The sequence below is a fragment of the Fundulus heteroclitus genome, unplaced genomic scaffold, assembly GCF_011125445.2.
Source record: "Fundulus heteroclitus isolate FHET01 unplaced genomic scaffold, MU-UCD_Fhet_4.1 scaffold_50, whole genome shotgun sequence".
Classification (NCBI taxonomy): domain Eukaryota; kingdom Metazoa; phylum Chordata; class Actinopteri; order Cyprinodontiformes; family Fundulidae; genus Fundulus; species Fundulus heteroclitus.
In genome coordinates, this window is record NW_023396923.1 from 1,805,145 (window position 1) to 1,823,809 (window position 18,665).

The 18,665-nt window shown below is 43.5% G+C and overlaps 1 protein-coding gene and 1 long non-coding RNA gene across 10 annotated transcripts in view; one reads left to right on the plus strand and one right to left on the minus strand.

Moving 5' to 3' along the window:
* ano2b (anoctamin 2b) overlaps positions 1-18,665 on the plus strand; it is a 213,782-nt gene that overhangs the window by 33,801 nt on the left and 161,316 nt on the right. The gene's annotated exons all lie outside the window — the stretch shown is intronic.
* LOC118560875 lies at positions 14,047-14,280 on the minus strand. Its single transcript, XR_004929659.1, has 2 exons — positions 14,238-14,280; positions 14,047-14,148 (listed from the first exon to the last, which is right to left on the minus strand). It is a non-coding gene; the product is annotated as an uncharacterized LOC118560875 (long non-coding RNA).

Here is an 18,665-nt window from a genome sequence, read left to right on the forward strand (position 1 = left end):
GTGGTCCCCCTATTTAAAAAGGGGGACCGGAGGGTGTGTTCCAACTACAGAGGAATCACACTCTTAAGCCTCCCCTGTAAGGTCTATTCTGGGGTTCAGGAAAGAAGGGTTCGTTGGATAGTCGAATCTCGGATTCAGGAAGGGCAGTGAGGTTTTCATCCTGGTCGTGGAATACTGGATCAGCTCTACACCCTCAGCAGGATCTTGGAGGGGGCATGTGAGTTTGCCCAACCAGTCTACATGTGCTTTGTGGATCTGGAGAAGGCATTCAACCGTGTCCCCCGAGGGATCCTGCGGGGGGTACTCCGAGAGTATGGAGTACCGGGCCCTTTGATAAGGGCTGTCAGGTCTCTTTATGACCGGTGTCAGAGTCTGATCCGCATTGGTGGCAGTAAGTCGGACTTGTTTCCGGTGAGAGTTGGACTCCGCCAAGGTTGCCCTTTGTCACCAATTCTGTTCATAACTTCTATGGACAGAATTTCTAGGCGGAGCCAAGGTGTTGAGGGGATCCGTTTTGGTGGCCTTAGGATTGGGTCTCTGCTATTCACGGATGACGTGGTCCTATTGGCTTCATCAGGGCGGGATCTACAGCTCTCACTACAGTGGTTCGCAGCCGAGTTCGAAGCGGCCGGGATGAAAATCAGTGTCTCCAAATCCGAGACCATGGTCTTGAACCGGAAAAGGGTAGAGTGCCTCCTCCAGGTTGGGGAGGATGTGCTGCCCCTAGTGGATTAGTTCAAGTATCTTGGGGTCTTGTTCACGAATGAAGGGAAGATGGAGCGGGAGATTGACAGGCGGATTGGTGTGGCGTCTGCTGTGAAGCGGGCGCTGTACCGATCCGTTGTGGTGAAGAGAGAGCTGATCCAAAAGGCGAAGTTCTCGATTTACCAGGCGATCTACGTCCCTACCCTCTTCTATGGTCATGAGCTTTGGGTCATGAACGAGATCCCGGATACAAGCGGCCGAAATGAGTTTTCTCCGAAGTGTGTCTGGGTTCTCCCTTAGAGATAGGGTGAGGAGCTTGGTCATCCGGGGAGGACTCAGAGTAGAGCCGCTGCTCCTCCACGTCGAGAGGAGCCAGTTGAGGTGGCTCGTGCATCTGCTTAGGATGCCTCCTGGATGCCTCCCTGGTGAGGTGTTCCAGGCACGTCCCACCGGGAGGATGCCCAGGGGAAGACCCAGGACAGGCTGGAGGGACTATGTCTCTTGGCAGGCCTTGGAACGCCTTAGGATTCCCCGGAGGAGCTGGCCCAAGTGGCTGGGAGAGGGACGCCTGGGCCTCCCTACTGAAACTGCTACCCCCGCGACCCCGGATAAGTGGAAGACACCAGACGGACAGAAAAGGCTGGGGCGGCATAACAGGCAGCGTGCAGCTTTCGCGCATGTGCACTTTTATTATTCTTAAGCAGAAACTTAAAAAAAGAAAATTTTACAAAAGTTTCTTCTGTTTTAATAGTTTTTTTTTCAGTATTGTTCAAGTTGACATTAAATATGCAGATATTTCACAGAAACCCACAGGCGCTGGTCGGGTGTTGTAATGCCTAGATTCCTTTTTATGTGCTGGAATCGGAAGTGACAGTGATTATATGGGGCAGATTGTAATTCCAGTCCTAAAAGACAACACAGCTGCTGTTTGGACCTCTTCGTATCAATGAACTTACTCAGCCCTGAAACGGGTAATTTTATTTTGACAAGATTGCTTTCTCTGCAATCAATTTTGTGTGTCTGTTCAGGAAAGACCTGCTTTCAAGCCTCTGTCCTGTGTTGTATAGCAGACTGTAATTATTACAAATGCACTTCTTGTGAAGGTTGATTTTAAGCCTCTGCACTTTCAGTCTGAGACAGAAATTTGTCATTTGAAAAAGTATGTGTATCTCCATTAGCATTAGTGTTTTATACCTGTTGTGCTGAACAAATCCAGTTGTGTGAATGTCTATATTTATGCCTGTGTTGGTCTGCAGCCAATTGACAGTGAGTGCACTCTGCTAGCTAGTAATACAGTTTTTATTGATTGCTTTGACCTGTTTGAAGAAACTGGCAACCTCACAGTCTTCATCATCACCATCTCAGCAGAGCAAAAGACTCCTCTTGCAAATAAGTTAGCCCATTCTCATTGGTTTGACACATTTTTCTCACCCTTTGGCAACACAGTTAACACAAATGTCATTCAAGTAGTCCAAACTCCATTGCTTTAGCTGTGGTAGCCAAACAGAAACCATATGTTCCCAACTCTTAGAAACTTCTTGATCGGTATGAAATCACTGAAGCACCTGTTTGACACTTCTTCACACAACTTTTCAATTTGCAATCAGTCTGCAGGCCTTAAAAGTTGCAATATTGTGTGGTCTTTGCAAGCATGGATGGTCTAAGGCAGATGAGAGTCAGAGTAAGAGGTAGATGGCTCAGGGGAAGAGGAGTCCAAGGAAGTGGAGTCTGTGTGCGAGGTGGAGGTGTAGCTGGAAGGACTCAAGTTACAGATGAAATTCGGGCAACTGTGATTGATCATGTGGTAAATCATGGCCTTTCATTTACTGTAGAGGGGCTGGACAAAGAGTCCAACCTGTTCTCAATAGAAACACGGTTATTGTAAGAGTTTCTTGAATGGAGAACAGGTAATGTTACTATACAGTATATACAGATATTTCTGTATCTATTCCTATAGAGAAATTCTTCAGTGCATGGAGATGGAAGGTATATGATCACCGCCCCTATGAGCAGATGCCCTTGCTCAATGCAACGGCTGCTGCTGCCCTAGATGTAGATGCAGAGGCATGTCAAGGATGGATCAGGCATGATCCTGGTCCTTGGTGGGGGGGCAGATTTCCTGTGTTGGCCCCTCTTGGGCGCCCTGCTTTGGGGGTTCCTTTGAGGATCTGGGGTTTTGGATACCCCCGCGCCTGCCTCGGTGCTCGGGGGAGGTGGATCTTTAGCTCTTCACAACCACTATTGAGCATTTTTCTTTTGGATAAACTTTACATACACAAGTGCACTCTCACAAACACCTACAGGTGCTGGGTTCCTGGTACTTATGTTCACTTCTATACAGAAAGCCCAATTTTTTTTTTCAGGCATCACATTATACATGTCAGATTAAATAATAATACATATGATTTAGCAATGGTATCAATGTGTTACTTTATTGTATCTGTTATACTATATCCGTTGGTTGTGCTGTTCTTTTTACATCTCTCTTTGTAGGTGATGAAGCAGATTGAAGACGTTTTATCATTCTCTACCCTTTTATCTCCCCTTTCTTTCACCTTTTTTCTCTTGTTCTTCCTTTACTCTCCTACTTTCCCGTTAGTGTCCACATAATTTGAAATACTCCCTGCATGAATCATAATAAAACTATTTACATGCATAAATCAAGCGGAGCAGTATGGCGAAAGCTGACTGCTCCACTTGTGAAAGTAAAATCTGTCGAGCTCTATTTGGCATTAAGACAACAATTCTTATTAGGCGCCCGCCTATGCATTGAAAATGCATGGCGGAGGCCTTATGTTATGCACCCAATAAGGATTTCATTGAAAATGCATGGCGGAGGCCTTATGTTATGCACCTAATAAGGGTCCATCACCGTTAATACAGGCCGAACCGTAGGGTCTACCCCCACATACTATACATCAAAACGTTCGTCTCGACGCCGTGAAGCGGGCTTTTTGTACTTGACGCCATTTAAAGTTACCGTGGTGACAAAATTAACCAAAAACCACTTCTCAAAACCACTTCCTAGACACAGTTGACCTCGCAAAAATACAGACCTCAGCATGGCACTTTTTTTTGGTACAGTGGTTTAGGTGTTGGACTGGTGCACCAAAGGTCGCAGGTTCGCAACCCGCTGGGGGTACCCAATATTTTTTATTTATTTTTTACAAGTAACAAATAAACAATGTGAACAACTGATATAAATGAATGAATGATGAAAAAATTGCAACAGCAAGAACTACCCCCCGGCCAATACAGCACCACTCACCTGTGGGAAATGGCACTACACACCATTTTTGTCAAATGTTGAGTTCTGGGCCCAGATTTGGTGAGGCTTAGTTGCTAAAGGAGGCCGATCTGACACATGGCCTTTGGTGAGCTTTGGTGACATTAAGTATTGGCACCCTTTTTGAGGAACTTCCCAGTACAGGATTTGGACCAAACTAACAGAGTACAATCACCCGGTGATACTGGACACAACCATGTTAGCAGCTAACGCTTAACATGTTGCTAACCGGAAGTAGCTCTAGGAAGGTCTCACCAACTTCTGCTTCACAGAGTTTGTACTTCCTTTAGTAGTTTGTAATGCCTTTATCATTTTTATTCACATATTTCATTTTTTCATGCTACATTGAAGTATTTAATCATGTTTTAATAACACCAATTTTCCATGCTGCTTGGATGCAGACCTTCTCCTGTCGGCTGGTTTTGACGAAGACAAATCCTTTTCACACTCAGAAGATTTGATTTAAAATCCCCAAGCGATAGAAGCCTACGACCAAGGAACTCGGAAGCTTTGCCTTTGACGGTTACGCGCACCACCAGGCGGGCGCCTTCTTCAACTTCTTCAGAAGTTGAACGTTTCTAGTTGCCACATTGCTAGACAGTACACTGGGAAAAAAACCAACAACTCAACAGTCATGCTTTTCACAGAATGTTTAGATTAATGTTTGTGCCTGTGTCTTGGTTCAAAGTACAGTATAGGACTGAAGCTTTTTTTAGTCTGGCTCTTTAACTACTCTCTTTTCTGCTGATTCTTTGACATTTATCTATATGTGGCCTCTTTTTTCTGTAGGGCTGGGGTTGTTTGAAGAGTGCTTATGCATACAAATTCTCCTATCTTTAACGCAAAACCAATAAAAAGAAGCTTTATAGTCAAGCCTTAGTATGCCCAAATTTACAGTTCCAAGGTGTTAGCATGTTAAAAAATTCATAGTTATAACAAACAGATCCATTTTTAATGACTGTCAGAGTCCATGCGACAGTTTCTCAGGTTGTGTGAAATTTTCAAAACTTCTTCCTCACAGGTTTTTGGGAGTTGTCAGTCAGTTGTGTATATATTATGACAATAGGGGAACTCTCTAAATTTCCCCCTCATTTGGAAAAAGTCAAAGTCTGGAACTGTCGCGATAGAGAAAAACCTAGCCAGTCATTGTCAACAACTTGATTATATACGTGATTTTAGGAGGTGCTTTGGATGTTGTTCTGGGTTCATTTGTGACATCGTTGAAGAGCCTTGAATGCACTCCAGACATGGTTTTAGTGAGGAAGTTCACCAATGATACATGTTTCCTTCTGTTTGTGGATATTGGCTCTCATGGTGGTTCACTGGAGTCCAAACGCCTTAGATGTCTCATTGTGACATTTTCCAGAGTGAAAAACATGAATCACTTTGTTTCTAATCTTTTGTTGTATTCTTTCAGATCAGGGCCTGATGTGTTGCTTTTTAAGAGCTTGTAACTACATGTTGCCATACAGGTTCTGTTTAATTGACTCAACAGATCAGGCAATAATCAGGCCTGGGTGTGACTGGTGAAACTCAATTTACGTAGTTTTTGTGTTTAATCACAGTTAATTCATGATTAAGCAAGGGGAGCAATTTCTTTTTCACATAGGGCCATCTTGGCTTGGATAACCCTTTTCTTTTAGGACATTTGATTTTTTTTTATTTACTGAAGTTATCATTGCCTGGTATAAAAACGTGTTTGATGATCTCAAACAAAATATTTAAATGTGACAAAAAAAGCCAAATTGAATGTAGAACCAATATAGATTAAAGGCTATTGTTTCCTTTGGCCATTGTTTTTAATCTGATAAATACATATTATCAAGAACAGCATAGAAATGATAAAGCAGAACAAAACGAAAAAGCAAAAAAAAAAAATTAACTGGGTCAACGGAAGCTAACCCTGTTAAACCCAATGTTTGTTTGTGTGCCTGCATTCTTGTTTGTTTTAATGAAACAAATCAGCTTAATGGTTCTGCTTAAAGGCAACCTGTTTTACTTCGGATTAATATGAATACTGAAAAAAACAGGTTGCCATTACTTGTTGACAGTGCCTGAGGATTAATCTGATGACCCATGCTCTCTGAGGAACATTCTCTTACAGATGAATGTTAATTGAATCAGAGCACGATGTGCATTAAGAAGTGGAGCTCAGACTTTGAAGGGTCTGGTCTGTTGGGACTTTGGAAGTAGAATAAGTAAAGATGAAATGTTTGCTTGGACTGATTGTCCTTAAATATGCTATACCAGTCAAGGAGGACTATCTGTTCTTTACTGTCATGTGGAATAGATCGGACACCCTATTCAATATACTGTCTCTAAGTAATAATAAAATTATGTGTCATTTTTGTTTTTTAATCTTGGAAATGGAAGTGATGTGATTGTTGTTGTTTTTTTACTGATTACTCATGAATGGAAAAAAAAACTTTCTTAATTTATGGCCAGTCTTTGGTGAATCTAATGGTGTGTTTTGGTACATCGTTATGTTACACGTTAAAGTTCTGCTTTAGCTTTTGTTTTTCCATAGATGGCCCCATTCTCTGATCCATAGTAGAACCCATTGTGGTTTCTGTCATGGTGGGCTGGCCATGTCCTGCTATAGCCAAGCCTCCTCAAACCATCACACGTCCAACTCTATGCTTTACAGTTGGTGTAAAAAGTGCTTTTGCTGCATTTGGTTTTCAGCAAATGTCCTCTACTTTGCTGTACACATAATTCAGTTGGAGGTTCAGTTCTCCAAAGTACATTCTTTTAAAAGTCCTTATCTTTGTCCAGATTCTTTCAGGCAAAGTTTAGTCAGGGCTTCGTGCTTTTTTAAAGATATGACATTTTCCTTCTTACACACCTCCCCTTAAAGTTAAAGCAGTGCAGTTTCTGATTGTACAGGTATGTGTTTCTACAGCAAAAGGAGCCAGTTAGAGGTAATATAAGGGGAATTTTAGGGTTTTGGGGACTTCTTTTATCATCTTGCACTTTCCTATTGGGATGTACTAGCATGGACGTGGACATGGTGATGGTTGTTTTGAGCGCTCTCCACTTGAGCTATTTGGATGTCGCCATGGTGCACCTCCAGCAGTCAGGACCACATGTAACTAAATGTCTGACACCTAAACAGTCCGTCCGTCCGTTTTCTTCCGCTTATCCGGGGTCGGGTCGCAGGGGTAGCAGCTTCAGTAGGGAGGCCCAGACGTCCCTCTCCCCAACCACTTGGGCCAGCTCCTCTGGGGGAATCCCAAGGTGTTCCCAGGCCAGCCGGGAGACATAGTCCCTCCAGCGTGTCCTGGGTCTTCCCCTGGGCCTCCTCCCGGTGGGACGTGCCCGGAAAACCTCACAAGGAAGGCGTCCGGGAGGCATCCAAACCAGATGCCCGTGCCACCTCAACTGGCTCCTCTCGACGTGGAGGAGCAGCGGCTCTACTCTGAGTCCTTCCCAGATGACTGAGCTCCTCACCCTATCTCTAAGGGAGAGCCCAGACACACTACGGGGAAAACTCATTTCAGCCGCTTGTATCCGGGATCTCGTTCTTTCGGTCACGACCCAAAGCTCCTGACCATAAATGAGGGTAGGAACATAGATCGACCGGTAAATCGAGGCTAAGCTCTCTCTTCACCACAACGGACCGGTACAGCGCCCGCTTCACAGCAGATGCCGCACCAATCTGCCTATTGATCTCCCGCTCCATCTTCTCCTCATTCGTGAACAAGACCCCAAGATACTTGAACTCCTCCACTAGGGGCAGTACATACTCCCCAACCCGGAGGAGGCACTCTACCCTTTTTCGGTTCAAGACCATGGTTTCGGATTTGGAGGCACTGATTTTCATCCCGGCCGCTTCGCACTCGGCTGTGAACCGCTCCAGTGAGAGCTGTAGATCACACCCTGATGAAGCCAGTAGGACCACATCATCCGCAAATAGCAGAGACGCAATCCTAAGGCCACTAAAAGGTGTTGATCCCCTCAACACCTTGGCTGCGCCTAGAAATTCTGTCCATAAAAGTTATGAACAGAATCGGTGACAAAGGGCAACCTTGGCGGAGTCCAACTCTCACCGGAAACGAGTCTAACTTACTGCTGGCAATGCGGACCAGACTCTGACATGGTTATACAGAGACCTGACAGCCCTTATTAAAGGGCCCGGTACTCCATACTCCCGGAGTACCCCCCACAGGATCCCTCGAGGGACACGGTCGAATGCCTTCTCCAGGTCCACAAAACACATGTAGACTGGTTGGGCAAACTCACATGCCCCCTCCAGGATCCTGCTGAGGTTTAACCTAAACAAGTTAAATCTAATTCGAAATACTGCATAATGATGTTCTAATCATGTTTTATTTGACATTTATTTTAGTTTTAATTATTGTTTACTTCTATAACTTTTTTCAGTTGTTCAAATTGGTATTAAAAACCCAAATGTCCAGGTAGGTCGAAAAACACATTTGGCTTTAAAGGGTGTCCTAACATTTTCCCATGACTGTATATAGTCTTCTCAGGAAATCTGAAGGAAATATAATAACAGAAGCCCAGAACCTAGCCAGATCAATGAGTGCAATACTTTGCATTCTTGAAATGTTGAGCTTAATTAAAGAAGAAATATGATTATTTATATATTGAAATGTATGTTCAGTTCACCTAAAGACAGTTTATGCAGTAATGTTGAGCACCGTTGTTAATGCTCCTGTTTTTACATTGAAAATTGTTTCCACTAAAAGTTCCTAATAAGAACCTGGAATTTATTCATTTGTTCTCAGAGTTGAGACTCTCAAATTCTTGTTGGGAATCAGGTTTTTCCACATATTCATCTCTGACCCAGCTGCAGTTTTTGGTTGACAGACAGTTCATCTGACCAAAGCACCCAATTCCAGTTTAAAGTCCCAGTAGCTCCACACGACATAAAGGGAAGGCCAGAAACCCTTTCTCTGTGCATGCCACCCAAACAACCGCATGAAGACTTGGTGATCTAAAGATGCCCCTCTCAGCTGCAGTTCTCCCTCACTTGATATCCTCCTTGCTGTATTAATTAGATTAATGAGAGACCTTGACCAGCCTTATTTTCTTTTTTACCAGTTGCCTTTTACATTTCTAAATCATTCCTCTGACTGTAAATATGGGTATTTTAGGGTGGTTTAAAAGAACAGTGCAACTTTAACCCACTGGCCTCATTAGTAGACACTACCAGCATCATCTAGTAGTAACATGACAATATTACACTCATTTGAATGATAGCAAGATGGCGGGGATCCCAGTAAAAAAGCTTCTACAACAACTCTCATAAGAAAAATGGCTAAGATCAAAATCCAAATTATATATCATGCTTGAAATCAGTGTTTCTAAGCAGAATTACATCTTTGGCTTCATAAGGCATGCAAATTTAACCTTTTTCCTTTTTTTTCACAACTGAAGCACAGCACAACATCGATAAAGATAAAGTACAGATTTGAGGACAGGGCTATAGTTTGTTATTAATTGTGCCATTTGGTTGGATAAACCTGGGAATATTTAGAATAGTTTGCAAATGTAAATGGTTATTGTAAATTTGATTTAGTCACATTTTGGTTTGATGAATCTGGAAATATTTAAAATAATTCACAAGTGTACATAGTTCTTGCAAGTAGTACATTTTTCAACCAAACAATTATCTTGCAAGCTACAAAAGACACCTAACTTTGGTATAGATTTTCATCTGAATTTAGTATTGACTTTTATAATTACAGGGAAACTTGCAGAACATGGCAATTGTAGACAACTCTGAGGTTGAAGATTTATCAGATGGAGAAGATAATCATTCATTTGTGGACAAACAAATTACTGATATGGACCTCTTACATTCTGAACAACCATTTAAAGTTTCTGAAGATTATTATTTTCCACCTGATTTACTTGAAGAGAATTCTGATGATTATTCACTGCCTGATGCAAAAGAAGCTAGTGATGATATTTACAGCGGGAATAGGCGTGAACTACCACATTCAGAAGTACGTACACGCAGGTGTAAACAAAGACATGGGGAGCCAGAACTCAAACCCAGGGAAGAACCTTGAAATGCTGGATTTGTTGATCGCTGGGAGTCTGCTCCTTTCACCCCTAACTTAGCTTAGTTTCAGAGTACAGATGATGACCTCAAAGATGAGCGAGCAGATTGGCAGCCACAGGATTATGTGGAGCAGTACATAGACTTGGAGCTGATGAAACTACTTGCCGAGTGCACAAACGCAATGTCACTGGCTAAGACTGGGAGATCTCTCAATATTTCTGTTGATGAGATCTATCACTTTTTTGGGGAATCAATTTTGATGTCTTGTGTGCATTCTCCTCAAACAAGGATGTTCAGGTCAAATGCTTTGCGAATCCCTGCCATTAGTGATGCAATGTCACGTGATCAGTTCTTCAAACTGAGGAGCAACCTTGAAAGTGTGTTGCACCAAGAAGTGGACAATTTGTGTGATGATGCACTTAACTAATCTTGCACTTGTTAACTACTGGATGCTGTATAGTCAAGATGACTGGGAAAAGGGCACCCAAAGTAAGGCTATCATGACTTTTCTTGAGTTTGACATGGTGGTAGCTAAGGTATTCCTCAACAAGCATGATGTCCTGAACAAAGATGGTCATGTTGCTGGTGCAGAGAGAGAGAATGCATATTGTGCACAGTCAAGGAAAGGATCTTGGGTCACTCCGATCCCATCTCCCAGAGATGGCTGACCTGAAAAGTCCGATGCGTTGCAGAGGGCGGGGCTGCCCCGGAAAATCATGTGTGCTGTGCTCTAAATGCAATGTGTTCCACTGCTTGCACAGTGAACACAATTGCTTTGCAGGATTTCACAAAGGCCAGTAGGCCTGTTTAGGAAGGACAGTCTGCTTATTGCAGAGCCATGTTCAGGGCCTGAGGTACACACTTGTTTGCATCTTTGAAAATTTCCCAAAGACCACTAGGCCTGTTCAGGTAGGACAGACTGCTTGTTGCCAAGATTTTGCACTTTTGTTTTTATGTTCAGGGCCTGGGATACTCACCTGTTTGCACCTTTGAATGTTTCACCGAAGACCAGTAGGGCTGTTTTAGATATGCAAACTGCTTTTTGCAGAGGTTTTCTGTTACTCTGCTATATAGTTGGGTAGCCATCCTAGTTGCCTGAAATACTCCTTTCCTATTAGTCCTATTAGATAATCTAACTTTCCTCATATGAGGACATGATTTTTTCAAAAACTACTTGTTGTATCACGACAGTTTAGTTATTAAACATATTAGGTCCTACTAATCCCATATAGCTTGTAAATTAACAAAACGAACTCCAGATAAAAGCTTGGGTCTCAGGACATAATTGTGGAAAGTGCTGTTTATGCAATAATGTCCAAATAAAGTTATCTGTCTATGCATCAAGGTATTTTGCTTATAAAAACCAGTCAAAGAGTTTTAGACCATTTTAAGACCACTAAAAAGGTTTTAAAACATTTTTATTACAATTTTGGCACACCTTAATCCGCCCCCTGAGTCCAACAGTGGTTCTTGTTATGTGCAGACACTATAGGGAGGGTGTCACCTCGGCACATTAATTACACTCCAAACATCTCTTTTTATTTAATATGAACAAGGAATTCAGTAAACCGCAAATAATTGATTAAAATGGACCTATTCCAATTTATGAACTCAAATCTGTGAGATGTTTTAGTCAAACAAAAACCTTACTGATTTACAGAACATCATGACTCTTATTACCCCTGACTGAATGATAGATTTAACCAATTCTCCCTTCTGTACCTCGAGGTGTGTGACACTGGTTTTCAAAATTTCCACCACAATGCAATGGTGTAAATTTAGGCAGAAAATTATGTTAAATAACCTGGGTGGTTTGTACAATGAGAACACCTGAACACAGGGCTAAGCTCACTAATCTGAAGTCTTACTAAGAATAGTTGATGCTGATCCCTTATTTAAGGACAGTCTTGTAGTTGGCCTTAACTGACCCACGTTGGGAACCGTAAGGTAACCAAACATAAAGGCCCGATTAACCCTGGGTCCTCCGGATTTTTCAAAACTAATGTTAAGATCTAACATTTTCAAGTCCGTCCTGCTACATTCAGCGTATAATTACCATTTCCTTCATATTAAATGGGAAATGCCACCACTAAGAAACCTGGGTTTCTGGCTAGGCCATGAAGCATTATATACTCCTTTTTATTTTGTATTTTATGTTAACGACAAACAATATATATATTTTACATAGTTTTTTCCTGTTTCAGCTGTAAAGGTTCTTTATACATATTATCAGGGAAGTCAAACTTCTTTACAGTAGCAGACCACACACTATCAGGTAGGAGGGTGCACTTATGCCGATGCCCGAGCCCCGAAGGGGAGAATTTTGAAAAACAGAGTCTCCCTGATGTATTTTGGAAGCTTTCAAGACAGGTGATTATTTAAAGAATAGAGTCAAAGTGCATGTTTTAAATTCAATAAAAAGCAAAAAAAAAAAAGGTGAGTGATAAATTCTTCAAAAACAAACATGTTATCATCATGTTTTAACAAGGTTTTGAACAAATTTGCATAAAATTAGTTGAATTTGAATTACTAGCACCATATAAAACAGATCAGATTAGGTGAATATATGACAATTTACTAACTTCCGAGCGAGCAGTGAGACAACAAGCGTGCGCTCAAAACCAGTCTCGGGCGCGCTCAGTTCCTTCTCTACTCGCGCTCTCGACCAGCTCATTCCATGCTCAACACCAGCTGTGCTGTGCGCTCGCTTGGCTGTTACTCCGCGAGCGTCGCACGAGAAGAGTTTTTCAGAGTTGAGCTCGGATTGGTTCCTGCGCGCTCAACCAGAAGGCACAAATATCGCTCCATTATATAATCGGGGAAATGTAGGCAGCGGCTTCTCCAACATAGCAGTGGGAAAAGAGAACAACTGTATTCGGGCAGCAAGTCTTTATACAGTGAGAGGCAGTCCCTCGGTGTCATGGCTTTTGGTAGACTTTTGGCCCACATGTAGGACACACTCAGGTACAAGGAAAAAGAATAAGATGTTTATTGAAAACAAGAGAACTGATGGGTTGGTGGTCTGGGGCTGGGGGAAAAACAGGAACAGTTATTTAGCTGTACAGCAGAGGATGACAAGGTGGTTAAGAGTGGAATGGATGAAAGGAATCTTGATTGAAAAGTCTCCTGGGAGAATCACCATCCTGAGAGAAACTGATCACCTTGTCATATCAAATTAAAAACATTTCCTCCCACCCTTTATACACCCCTGGCTGCGGCCTAGTTAACCCACCCCCCACAGAGATGAAGAGATAATTGGAAATCATGATGCTAATTAACCTTCTCCAGGGTAAGGGTATTTATATCTTACGCTTTTTGATAGAGTGATGAAGAAAAGGGAAAAAGAGGGCGAGCAGAGGGCACCAGGTGGGGTGAAAAAGACTAAAGCTGATTAAGCAGGTGATTATGTGAGAAAAAAGGTAGGAAGTAGAAGGAAGGAATCAAATTAAGGAATATCAATAATTCATTCCTCCGTTCTTAATTTTCTGATGTAAAAGAGGGATGAGCAGATAAGTCCATTCCTGGCTTGCAAGATGTTTATACTTAATTTATGTATTGCACTACCATTGAGGTAAGTTGCATGTGCTGTTCTGTTTTGCCATTCCATTCCAAAGTAAAATTTATTGATAGTGAGGATCTTACTCAAAGCCTCACATCCGTAGCTTTTTTTGAGATATAATCAATATTTTCTAGAACCAACCATTTCTGCAATTAAAGCCACAGCTTAATTTTACCATGTATTATTCAATTATGTACATATTTGTAGCACCACCTTGCTCTGCCATTAATTTGAGCTTATTTTCACCCTGTATTTAACTCTGCATCATAACAGCATGAACAAACTCCAGTAAAATACACTGATGTTTGGGGTTGTAAAGTGACAAATGGGGGAAAAAGGATCAAAATATACGAATGTATTTATTTCTTGGCACACTGTAGCCATTTTTGATTTTTTTTAATAGTGCTGTCATGGTTGGCTTTATGTATTTTGCCCACATGCAGAAGCACACTCGGGAGAAACAGGTGAAGTTTAAAGGTTTTATTTAAGAACCAGGTAACGGGAGGATTCTGCCTCAGCGGAGGCAGCGTCAGGTAACGGTCAGGGAGCAGGAAACCGGGTCGATCACTAGGGAAGAACGAGACAGAGGTTAGCTGGGGAAACGTGGAGGGGAACTGGTCTGACTGAGCTGGATCTGCTGCTGGACGCAAGCTTACCACTCGATGGACGGAAGGCCGACCGGGGAGGAAGCGGTGAGGAGGAAGCGGTGAGGACTCAGCGCTAGCCGTACGATGGTGGCCCACAGGTGTCCGGGAGGCCAGTGAGTCGAAGGGGGGGTCGGGTCCGAGCAGCACCGGGGAATCCAGATGTCCGGGACAGCGAGAGGAACCAGGTGGCTTTCCGGAGATGGCAGGGTTCCAGGGGAGGGGAACCGACTCAGGAGGAACCAGGAGGTTTGCAGGAGAGACCAACACCAGACGGAAGATGACGATGCTTGGAGCTCCTGCCACGAGAGACTTCACAGGGTCACGAGAGGAAGAGAACTGACACGAGGAGGTACCTGGGAGACACAGAGGTGAGTGATTAGTTCCTCTGGGAAACACAGAGAACGAGAGGCCAAGGCTTGTCTGCATACCACGATGGTAACACTCTGGCATCCTCTCGCTGTCTGCGTGGTGTTTAAGTAGTGCTTCCCGATGCCGCTCAACCGCCCGCAGGTGTGTGGGCTCTGCCCACCAGTCAACCCAGAACACCTGTGAAAAAAGTCTGAGGCAGCAGAGCCGGCAGCAAGCTGCACGGCCCTGCTGGCTGAGTCCTGACAAGTGCCCTGTCTGGCAATGTGGCAATAAGAATTGTTGTCTTAATGCCAAAAAAAGCCCAACAGATTTTACTTTCACAAGCGGAGCCTTACCACTTTCGCCATAGTGCCACTTGATTTATACATGCAAGAAGCTTTATTACAATTTATGCAGGGAATATTTAATATTATATGTGTAACGGGTATTAGATATACACATGAAATTCTTGCTAAAATATGTTTCATAATTATCCTGTGACGGGCGGTTTTTGGCTCCCCCTACTGGTTGCCTATAAATACGAAGGGAAACCGAAAATTCCACACAGTCAGTTCAGTGCTCTGCTGTGGTAAGCCATCAAATCCAGTTCTCTTCTCAGTAGTATTGGTGGCTATGTTCAAAGGCTAACTTGGAATGTTGTTACAGTACACAGAGTGACTAGGGGGGTTACATTAAATTATGTTACATTAAATGTCAGCAATTTGTAAGCTAGGTTCGTCAGGTTGTCTGTTGTACTTGTCAGTTTGTCAGTTATGTCAGTTTGTTTGTTAGTTGTTTCTATGACGACATGACATGGCTAGCTTTATTTTCTGTGAACCACCAGAGGATGCTGTTAAGTAATTTAATAATTAATTTTGACTGCTCTCTGTATTTATTTTTCTAATTTATTTCATTTGTAAAAGAAAGACCAAATTGCATTAAATTCATTTTAAAGATGCATTATCAAAACCACTATACGATCACAAAAACAATGTCAAAAACTCACTGTAATAAGAATAGACCGTTGACGCGTGACGTCAGCGCTACATCCGGGCCCCGCGGGTAAGCAAAAAACAGTACTGTTCTCGTCTACTACATGACAAAACGGGTGATTTAGAGCGTACTTTTAGTTGGTTTATTTTTGGAATCTAAGCAATGCCTACGACTTGTTGTGTTCCTGGTTGCACACAGAGGCATTCCAAATTGTGGGATGTAGGTTTCTGTCGTTTACCGAAGGACGAAGAAAGAAATGGATAATTTCAATGAAAAGAGCGCAGGCAGACACTCCCAATGGACTGGGGGAGCGATCATACCCCGACAGAATTTGCAGTCTACACTTCATCTCCGGTAAATACAACTAAATTTTGCATTAGTCATTGTTCTACTGAAATAGCGGCGGAGGGGAGGTGGCGATCGCTAGACGGGGGCCAGGAGAAGCGGAGTTGATGCGCTGCAGCAGCAGCACGCCGCATCAATTTAGTTTTCTTTATGCAATCAGTGTGCAATAATGTGTGCCAGACAGCAGCTGCCTTACGCCCCTGTTCACGCGCGCTAGTACGTCTGTGTTTACGCTGCAACGTCGCCGACACCCCCACCCATTTTAAAAAGACAAAAACACCAAAATAATCCGTAGTGAACTTTTTTTTTTTTTTAACCTACCGGTGGCGGGTCTTCCTCTCTGCTGAGGCACGGTCTGTGTTCGACTTTGCTTCCATATGTTACACAAACATGTCTGAACATCCATCCATCCATCCATCCATTTTCTGACCCGCTTAATCCCTCATGGGGTCGCGGGAGTTGCTGGTGTCTATGTCCCGATATAAAATAATTGTAGCCGTCCAGTGGTTTCAGGGGCTTTCGTGCTCTCTCGTGTGTACTGACCTGCGTGTTTATAAGGCAGCTGTATATGTCGCGGTACGGAACACTTGGCCAGCATTTCACAGACTCGCTCCATCCCTTCTGGCTTTTGCTGTGGGGATCTGGCAATCTGATACCATCAACCATTAACTTACTCTTAAAACGATCTTGTGATACGTTATCTAAAGAAGAAAAACACGTGGAGAACTCATCAGTTTCTCTGTTTGCGTCCGCCATTGTGTTCGCCTTTTTCCTACCAGTACGGCGCGCATGTGCGAAAAACCAGCATCAAAACAATAACAATGAACTGTTCTATTTGTAAAGTCTGTTCAGCACTCTGCTGTGTACACAGAGTGACTAGTGGACCAGTAGGGAAGCTTACTGCGCTATTTGTGTGTTGTTGACCACCACTGTCAGTAAATTGCATCTCCGTGTGTGCAAGACGGGACCTTCCTGATTCATGCTTCAGTCTTGACCCCCATCCCGGCCCCAGGCCAGACGACCAATAGGCCCACCCACCTGGAGAAGGGGCCAACGTGAACCGAGCGGAACGGGCCAACCAACCAGAGCCCCCCCCGACAAACCCTGAAGTGCTACTGCTCCTACACCCTCCCCCTCCAAACCCAAATGTTGTGTTGTTGCATGTTGTTCTGAAGTGTGTTTAAAACTGGGAGTGGCAAAAGGGGTTGCCTAGCACAGTACTGAGGAGCCTCATGCTCTCCCAGGAAGCCAGCTCCCCTGTTGACTCCAATAGGCACCCCCATTCTCTGAAAAACCACCATGAGAGGGAGGCTCCGGCAGCTGCACCTCCATAGCCCGAGGGGCCAGAGACAGTGGCAAGGCCCAAGAGCCAACCAGAAACCATCGCCACCCCCCAACCCGTCCAAAAAAAAAAACTCTGGTTAGCGAGCTCACCCGAACCATGCAGAACCCTGTTCCTCAGATAGAATCAGCACTGGGAGACGGCATGGACTAGAACTGAGATAAGGAGCCAGACACGAAACCCTCCCCTACCGAGGAAAGAAAAAATTAATCCCACCCAATCACTAACATTCAAACTACTCCCAACCCACCTACGACAATAGAAACCCAGGCTGGGTTCCCCTCCACCCCCTCCCTCCCTGTCCCCCACTAGCAGAATGTGGGGAGAGCATCTGCCATGAGATGTAAGTGTCCATACCCCCCTCCCACCTCAACATGCCCCAAGGCCCCCCAGCACACCAGAGGCCCCAGTACGGCCAGATTCCTGGGCATACCCCGGCCCAAACCTCAAGCGACATACTCCACAGAACCCAAGCCCCTGAGGCCCCGCCAGGACACCCACCCAAGGAAGACACACCCCAGATTCAATTGGTTTTGCTCAAAATGTGCATAAACTGATGCACTCTCGGCTCCATACTTTAAACCTTGTGCTGACATATGGCATTGATTGTGAAGAATTAACAGTATTCTCTCACAACCCTGTCCTGTCTGATCATTTTTTAATAACATTTGAGTTTAATCTAACTGAGTTCTCCACCCCCAAAAGAGGGTTCCATAATAGTAGATCTTTATTGGATAATGCTGTATCAAAACTTAAAGAGTCTGTCCCCTTCTAAATATCCTCAGTGTTGCAGAAATGCCCTCTAGATGGCAGCAAATCACTACCATTCCCAACAGTGTGACTTCCTCATTGCGTTCTGCATTAGACAGTGTAGCTCCCTTGAAAAAGAAGGTGATTATTCACAGGAAGCTGGCTCCCTGGTTTAATTTAATTAATTTAAAATTGATGCCATTAAAAATAAAATAATTGGCATCCTCCCAAACATGATTACCTTATCCTCAGTAAGTGAGGCAGCATTGAAGGAATCTTTAGAACCTGCACAGTGTTTGAACTGTTTAGAAGCAGTAGAGCTTTCTGAGCTATCTAAATTTTAGCTTCATCTAAACCTTCTACCTGTATGTTAGACCCGATCTCAATCAAGTTGTTTAAGGAGGTATTCCCTTTGATCACTGGCCCTAGTTTAGACATGCTTAAACTATCCTTAGTAAATGGATATGTACCACAGGCAGGGGCGGTTCTAGACCAAATTTGCCAGGGGGGCCAAGGTGGGGCCAGTATTTTTTCACAGGGCACAGAACAAAAAAAAATAAAAACAATAAAAAATAAAAACAATAAAATGGCAATATTTAACTGTGTAATAATATTAAGTGAGCCACTTGTGGCTCTGGAACTGCAGGTTTCAGACCCCT